This window comes from Hordeum vulgare, chromosome 5H (genome assembly GCF_904849725.1).
Source record: "Hordeum vulgare subsp. vulgare chromosome 5H, MorexV3_pseudomolecules_assembly, whole genome shotgun sequence".
Lineage (NCBI taxonomy): Eukaryota > Viridiplantae > Streptophyta > Magnoliopsida > Poales > Poaceae > Hordeum > Hordeum vulgare.
In genome coordinates this window covers 156,151,193-156,160,471 of record NC_058522.1, presented here as the reverse complement: position 1 = coordinate 156,160,471, position 9,279 = coordinate 156,151,193, and positions in this window count along the sequence as shown.

Below are 9,279 nucleotides of genomic sequence, written 5' to 3'. Positions count from 1 at the left end.
CAGTTTTCACTTTGAAGGGTCGAATTTCATGAAACTTTTTATAATATTCTGACATGCGTGTCTTGTCATCTACTCCCACGATGTTTGTTTTCCCTGAAAGAACTGTGTGGCGTTTTGGCTCATCCGACGATATCTTCTTTTGCTGATTTCTTTTTCTTGTTTTTGTAGACATGTCCTTCACATAGAAAACCTGAGCGACATCATTGGCTAGGACAAATGGTTCGTCCATGTACGCAAGATTGTTGAGATCCGCTGTTGTCATGCCGTACTTTTGGTCTACAACTACCCCGCCTCCTGTCAGCTTCACCCATTTGCACCAAAACAAAGGGATCTTAAAAGTAGGTCCATAGCCAAGTTCCCATATCTCCTCTATGTATCCGTAATATGTTTCCAAACAGTGCCCATTCTCGTCTGTTGCATCAAAGCGGACACCACTATTTTGGTTGGTGCTCTTTTTATCTTGGGCAACCGTGTAAAATGTATTCCCATTTATCTCATACCCTTGGAAAGTACATATAGTCGAGGATGGTGGCCTGACCAAACAGTACCGCTGATCTCCAATGGTGTCGTCATTCATGAGATGTGTGTGCAACCAACTGCCAAAAGTCTTCTCGTGTTCCCCTTTAATCCAAGAGTCAGCCTTCCCCGGGTTTTCGGAGCGTAGAATATTCTTGTCTCTCACGATATACGGAACTATAGAACTATGTAGTGTGCTTGAGAGAAAGAATGCCCGTCCATACATACTTTTGCTTTCCTTCCTAGTGTGCCTTTTCCTGTCAGCCTACCCTCATACCGAGATTCAGGAACACCAATCGGCTTAAGGTCAGGAAGAAACTCCACACAAAACTCAATGACCTCCTCTGTTCCATAGCCCTTGGAGATGCTTCCTTCTGTCCTAGCACGGTTACGAACATATTTCTTTAAGACTCCCATGAACCTCTCGAAGGGGAACATATTGTGTAGAAACACAGGACCGAGAATTCTAATCTCTTCGACTAGGTGAACTAGGAGGTGTGTCATTATATTGAAGAAGGATGGCGGGAACAACAACTCAAAGCTGACCAGACATTGGACCACATCAATCTGTAACCCTGATAGACTTTCTCGATCAATTACCTTCTGAGAAATTGCATTGAGGAATGCACATACCTTCACAATTGCCAGGCGAACATTTTCCGATAGAATTCCCCTCAATGCAACCGGAAGCAATTGCGTCATAAGCACGTCGCAGTCATGAGACTTTAGGTTTTGGAATTTTTTGTCTTTCATATTTACGATTCCCTTTATATTCGACGAGAAGCCAGTCGGGACCTTGATACTGAAAAGGACTTCAAAGAAGATTTCCTTCTCTTCCTTAGTAAGACCGTAGCTGGCACGCCCTTGAAACTTCCCTGGATGCATGCCATCTCTTCCTTTATGACGTTCCTGGTCCTCCCGTGCTTCCGGTGTATCTTTAGACTTCCCATACAAGCCCAGGAAGCCTAGAATATTCAAGCAGAGATTCTTCGTCAGGTGCATCACGTCGATTGCTGAGCGGACCTCATGGACTTCCCAGTAGGGTAGCTCCCAAAATATAGATTTCTTCTTCCACATGGGTACGCGCTTATCAGGGCCATTAGGAACAGGTTGGCTGCCAGGACCCTTTCCAAAGATTACTTTTAATTCTTTGACCATATCAAATACTTCAGCACCAGTACGGATGACAGGCTTCCCCCGGGGTTCTGCCTTGCCATTGAAATGCTTGCCTTTTTTCTTTAAGGGATGCTTGGGCGGAAGAGAATGACGATTGTACGGGTACACATTCTTCCTACATTTGTCCAGATATATACTTTCTGTCTGATCCAAACAGTGCGTGCATGCATTGTATCCCTTGTTTGACTGTCCTGAAATGTTACTAACCGCAGGCCAATCATTGATGGTTACGAAAAGCAACGCTCGTAGGTCAAATTCCTCTTGTTTGTGCTCGTCCCACACACGTACACCTGCTTCGGCCCAGAGCTGTAAAAGTTCATCAACTAATGGCCTTAGGTGCAGATCAATATCGTTGCCGGGTTGCTTTGGACCTTGGATAAGCACTGGCATCATAATGAACTTCCGCTTCATGCACAACCAAGGAGGAAGGTTGTAGATACATAGAGTAACGGGCCAGGTGCTGTGACTGCAACTCTGCTCCCCAAAAGGATTCATGCCATCTGTACTCAGACCTAACCATAAGTTCCTTGCGTTAGCTGCAAATCTCGGGAACTCTCTCTCGATTTTTCTCCACTGCCGACCATCAGCGGTGTGCCTCAACTTATCGTCTTTCATACGATCTTCCATGTGCCATCGTAACAACTTCGCATTATCTTTATTTCTGAACAGACGTTTCAACCGTGGTATTATAGGAGCATACCACATCACCTTGGCAGGAACCCTCTTCCTGGTTGGCTCGCCCTCAATATCACCAGGGTCATCTTTTCTGATCTTATACCGCAATGCACTGCATACCGGGCATTTATCCATATTCTCGTACTTCTCACCGTGGTAGGGGATGCAGTCATTAGGGCATGCATGTATCTTCTGCACGTCTAATCCTATAGGGCAGACAAGCTTCTTTGCTTCGTACGTGTTGGCGGGCAATTCGTTCTTTCTTGGAAGCATCTTCTTCATCAGTACCAGCAACTTTTCGAATGATGAGTCAGTCACACCGGTCTCTGCCTTCCACTTCAGCAATTCCAGTGTGCTACCCAGCTTCTTCTGGCCATCTTCACAAGTTGGGTACAACAATTTGTTGTGGTCCCGTAACATCTGCTCGAACTGCAACCTCTCCTTTTCTGTGTCGCAACCTCGCCGTGCATCATAAATGACCCGGCCAAGATCATCAGCGGGCTCATCTGGTTCCCGTTCTTCATCCTGATCTTCTTCTTCATTGTCTTCCATTGCGGTATCAGCATACTCGGGGAACATAGATCGGTAGTTGTCATCATCGTTCTCTTCTTCTTCATCGTCGTCTTCCATCATAACCCCTCTTTCTCCGTGCTTGGTCGAAACATTATAGCCCGACATAAAACCGGACCGAAGCAGGTGGCTCTGAATGACTCTTGAGGAAGTGTAATCCTTCTCATTCCGACATTCAACACATGGAAAAAACATAAAGCCATCACCATGCTTGTTCGCATCGGCTACATGTTGAAAAGAATGCACGGCTTCTCTGTAAGCGGCTGTGCGTCGATCACCGTACATCCATGGATGGCTGATCTGCGTTATACGACAGTATATCAAATACAATCACGACCCTAAAAATTAGTACCGCACGGTCTAAACGAGGAAATATAGTTGCTAACCTTTTAGAATAAGTAGAAATAAAGAGGAAGAGGTTTAAGTGTGGCTCAGGCATCTCATATCGTAGTTGTGTTCAGTGAACTGAAGCGGCATCGCTCTAACACACATTTCAACAAACACCTCTAGTGCATAAAACAAATGGAGAGCTAGCACACCCACACTCTTCCATCCAAGAAAAATGCAAGGAAGAGGGGAGAGGGGGGTTGTGCTATATATAGGCAGAGGACTTTAGTCCCGGTTTGAGACACAAACAGGGACTAAAGGTGGCGCACATGCGGGCTGCACACCGCGTAGCTCTTTAGTCCCGGTTTGGGACACAAACTGGGACTAAAGGCTCCTTACGGGCCGGGACCAAAGCCTCGTGGGAGACATTGCGATTTGGGGCGACGTGGCCGGGCCTTTAGTCCCGGCCCAGAGGCAGGCCGGGAATAAGGGTCCAGACCAAAGGCCCGTTTTCCACTAGTGTATGCTCACTAAAACAGACTTAATAACAACATTCATATCGGTATAGTTGAAAATGCATATGACGTACCATGTGATTAAACATAAAATTGTATGATTCAACATCACATTGGGAGAAAACTGAAATAAACAGGGGCGTGTTAACTACACCAGCTTTAACATGAACCCAGTGTATGAATGAACAACAAAGTCTAGCAATTGAAACTAGACATATGTTCACTTCAAACAACCAAAAACAACTAAACAATGTATATACTCAGCGCAGACAACCAAACATATCCATTCGTGGAACTAAACTCAACAATTCATACTCCAACATATGGAATTGCACTTTTGAACATTGCATTTTGCATGACTGCATTTTTAAACACGCCATGGTTAAAACCTAGCATGGCAAACAAATCATGGATTTCCTTAGTTGTCACATATTGGATCATTCTCCTTGGAAGAGCCCGGACGGTGGGTGCGCACCATGCACTCCCTGTTGTCGCAACTTGGCTCCTTCCGTTTCGAAGAGCATGATAACAGGGTGCCCTCCCTAATGTCATGGATGGGATATTACCCATTGTAAGAGATGGATAGGGTGCCCTTGTCATCATTGTCGTCGTAACTGAGGCATGACTTGGACGCTAACGATGCCGATTCACCATGATGGAATGCAACCTTCAGAAATGAAGGCAAATTCTTCACAACAAAACATGATGGAGGTCTATTGGATACCAATCGTGTGACCATGCTGATGTGACAAGGCACGACCGTGGCACATGACTAGTCGGAGGAATTGTGTGTGCTAAGCGTGCAATCACAAACGGTAATTTTGTTTGAATCATCTACTATTTACTGCTAATAGTAATATAAATGGGCATTTCACCAAAAAATGCAGGAAATCGGTCAGAACACAAACACACCTGCATATGGAATAAAAATATGTATGCAAAGGGCGGTTTGATATTTTCAAATACCCAATGTGTAACTTTGATGTGGCACATGTCTTGTGTGGCACCACTTCATGTCGGCAAGAGGGAATCCTAGATATGAATACATGCCCCCAACTAGGTCTCCGATCTCATCCTGCGGTAACACGAAAAATGAAACCTACAGCAATCGAGCATGGTCAAACCACCCCCATCTCGCTTCTGGTCAAAAGTGGATGGTGGCACATGGGCCTCGCAACATGGACATCCCCGACCCACTGAGGTTCATGATGTAGATATTCATTATAGTACCCCCACACACATGCACACACACTCACACACACACACACACATAGAGAGAGAGAGAGAGATAGAGAGACTTCGAGTCAATTGGACCGCATCTCACCAAGACTTCCTCTAGCACAAACCAAAGAATCAACCTTGGTCAAACCTGTCTCGCCATCGGTCTAAGTGATGGACGTCCACCGAGGCCCACGAATGGGCCATGATGCCCTAACCACGCGGTGGAGTGTCCAAAGACAACCATCACATGCATGTAACACACAAATGTATGGAATTATTTTGTTGTCTTTGAATTTATATATATGTATGTACTGGATACACAACTTTCATGGAAAATACTTTGGAACCAAAAAGTGCACCTCCAGAAAGAGCGAGGGTTCATGGCGTGTATAGATAGTTTGTCGAGCGCCGATTGGAACGATTTACACATAGGTAGCCGTGCGCCCAGACTTTGGTAATTAATTAGGAAACGCATTGACCTAATATATACCATAACACAAACCAAGAAGAATCCATGATGGTAACCACTCCGTCGTTGTTAGCCAATGTGATGGACATTCACACGGGCCCATGAATGGCTTCCCATCGGCAACCTCATGATGGAGTGTCCGAAGACAACCACCGTCTAAGAATGGATCAACATATGTATGGAAATGTCGTGTCTTGTTTAAATAATCGACACAAAACTTTGATGTGGCACCCTTGCTAATCACAAAGTCCCCATGTAGAGTGAGGTAGATGACACATAGTATATATACCCCCCCCCAATTTGAGTCGACGGGTGGCACTAATGGAAAACAGTTTTTGCCATCTGCCTAGTCTTTGCTGTCTGCTAGCTGATGGCAAAGAGTGTCTTTGCCGTCAGCTTCAACAAAGCACTGACTGATGTTTTTGCCATGAGGGACATCTTTGCCGTCAGCTAGCCGACGGCAAAGAGTCTCGCAGCGGACGACAAAGAAGTAGATTGGCCCACCTGACCGCGGGGTGGTTAGGTCAAACTGGAGTCCCTTCTTTGCCGTCTGCTAGCGGACGGCAAAGAGTCCGGAGGCAGACGACAAAGAGTCTAGACTCTTTGCCGTCCGCCGGCAGACGACAAAGAGCTAACTCCGTTAACGGCTCCTCCCCCCACCCCGCCTCTCTTTCTCTGTAACGGCTCACCCCGCGCGCCCCTTTCTCTCTCTCTCCCAATCCCCGACGCCCACCGGACGCCGCCACCACCATTGCGCCGCCGCCCTCGTCGCGCCGTCGCCCTGTCGCCCCGCCACCGCCCTTGTCGCCCCCACCGCCGCCCCTGTCGCCCCCGCCGCCACTGTCGCGCCACCACCATGGTGCCGCCGCTGCCCCGCCACCACGGTGCTGCCGCTGCCCCACCACCATCGCGCCGCTGCCCCTAGTGCCCCTGGCGCCACCCCGCCACCCCCGACAGCCCCGGCCCCGCCACAGCCGCCCCTCCTAGTGAGCCCCCACACCCCCACCCACCCCCCCGCACCCGCATTATTTTTGTTAATTAGTAGGTAGTTTAGTGGTAGATTTCATTTTGTTAATTAGTGGTAGCTTGTCAAATTAGTTAGGTTAGTTTGTTAGCTTGGTTAGTTAGGTGGAGGAGGAGAAGAGGTGGAGGAGGACGACGAGAAGAGGAGAAGAAGAAGAGGAGTAGGAGGAGGAGGAGGAGGAGAAGAAAAAGAAGAAGAAGAAGAAGAAGAAGAAGAGGCGAAGAAAAAAATAAGAAGGAGAAGAAGAAGAAGAAGAAGAAGAAGAAGAAGAAGAAGAAGAAGAAGAATAGAAGAAAAAAAATAAGAAGGAGAAGAAGTAAAGAAGAAGAGAAGAAGAGAATAATAAAAAAATAAGAAGGAGAAGAAGAGAAAAAAGAAGAAGAAGTTGATTTTTTATTGTTTGGTATTTAGTGGTAGCTAGATTCTTTTTAGTTACTTAGGGGTAGATTCTGTTTTTTTGTTTTTTTTGCTGTTTAGTGCTATCTAGGTTTAGCGATAGGTTTAGTTAGCTTGGTTAGTTAGGTTAGTTAGCTTAATAGAAAGAATAGTAAGAAGAAGAAGAGGAGGTGGAGGAGAAGAGGAGAAGAGGAGGAGGAGGAGAAGAAGAAGAAGAAGAAGAAGAGGAGGAGGAGAAGACAAAAATAAGAAGGAGAAGAAGAAAAGAAGAAGAAAAGAAGAAGAGAAGAAGAAGAGAAGAAGAGAAGAAGAATACCTTCTCCTCCTCCTTCTTCTCCTCCTTCTTCTCCTCCTCCTCCTTCTCCTCCTCCTCCTTCTCCTTCTTCTTGATTTCTTCTTCTTCTCCTCCTCCTCCTCTTTATTCTCCTCTATCTTATTCTCCTTACCTTATTTTCCCCAACAATGAGATAATTAGCCCATTTAGCTACAAAATGGCATAAAAACCTTGGTTAGCTCATGAATATTATATTCTTAACTTGTTTTCCTCTAAAATGACATAATTAGAATATTTGTGTTGATCGGGTGGATTTACATGTGATAGTTGTCTCGTCGCTATGAGGTTTGCTGTGCGAAGACCTCCCTGTGCGTTGTACGAGCTCCGCCCCTGCATTCGTGGGTCAGTACAAATTTCATCTCCTCCCCGCCCCTTCATTTACTGTGGCTCGGTTTCCGGATGAAACTTTCTAGATTTAGGTAATTAAATTAATTTATCAGTATGCGTGACCAGTATGCGTCTCCCGTTCGAAAGGGCGACATCTATAAATATGCATGTCTTTGCATATTTATAACCGCCATCCTTTCGAATTGTCCAACATTATCCATGGACAGCCCAAGTATGTGTAGATTGGGTTCGTTTTCCCGTATGCTGTGCTCTGGATCCGATGCGGAATTTTGTGAGTGCCTCCCTGTTGTTCTCCGGATGCACATCCTCTCTTTTTGTTGCGGAGACGTTTATCAGGAGAATAGCGGGGAGGTGCTGCCGAAATTTTGCGTTGGATCCGAGCAGAGCATGGGAAAACGAACCGAATCTACACATACTCGGGTGGGATTAGGACCTATCTTTACCTATTAGCGTGTAGGTTGCGTGGACGTAATAAAAATGGCGAACCTGATTAACCGATGAATATAAATGCTAAATTATATATAAATATATTTCTTTTGTCTTTAGTAGCTAGGAAAGATGAGTGATCGTGCGTGGATGTATACCGGTCACCCTAGTCAGAAAGAGATGACGAAAGAATGGTTTGTACAAACAAAGGAATTTGTGAAAGCCGCATTCGCAAATGGCCAGGAAAGAAACTATTGCCCCTGTCCTGGATGCGACAACTCTAAAAAGGCGACAAAGGCTGTAATGATTAAACACCTGCAGAGGAGGGGTTTTAAGCCTAATTATACGGTGTGGACATTTCATGGTGAGTCTATACAATGCACAAGAGCTGAGGTGGTCCGTCGTTGCACGGACGAGCATGGTACCGGGATCGAAGACATGGTGCAAGACTTTGATGAAGCTCGGGATTCGGAAGATGAGATGGAGGAATCTGCAAAGATCTTTTATGAAATATTGGAGTCATCAAAACATGCTCTCCATGAGCACACTGAGCTCTGTTAGCTGGATGCAATTGCACAAGTAATGGCTCTGAAGGCTCAGTTCAACTTGGGAAGAGAATGCTACGACGCGATGATGACACTATTTGGACGCTTCCTACCCAAAGGCCATGTCATGCCTGCAAACCTGTACCAGTCGGACAAAATACTTCGTGTACTTAAGATGCCCTATGAGAAGATAGATGCATGTGAGAAAGGATGTGTCTTATTTAGGAAGGAGTATGCACACTTGGACTATTGTCCCAATTGCGAGTCTTGCAGGTATCTTGTGGTAGACAACGGTATGGGTGAGAAGAGGCAGACCAAAATCGCAGTTAGTGTTCTTCGGTATATGCCAATCATACCAAGACTACAACGTATTTTCATGGTCGAAGAGACAGCCAGACATATGACATGGAACAAATTGGGCAAAAGAACCGAACTAGATGCAGATGGGAATAAGATGGTGGTACACACATCGGATGGGGAAGCATGGAAACATTTCGATGGATTGCATCAGGATAAATCGGCAGATCCAAGGAATCCTCGAGTCTGCATCGCCACAGATGGTTTTAATCCCTTCGGCATGACGGCAACCAAATATAGTTGTTGGCCTGTATTTGTCATTCCACTCAATCTCCCCCCCCCCCCGTCAGATTATGCAAAGAAAGAACATATTTCTAACGTTGATAATTCCAGGGCCCAATTATCCGGGGAAGAATATGAATGTGTACCTGCAGCTGCTT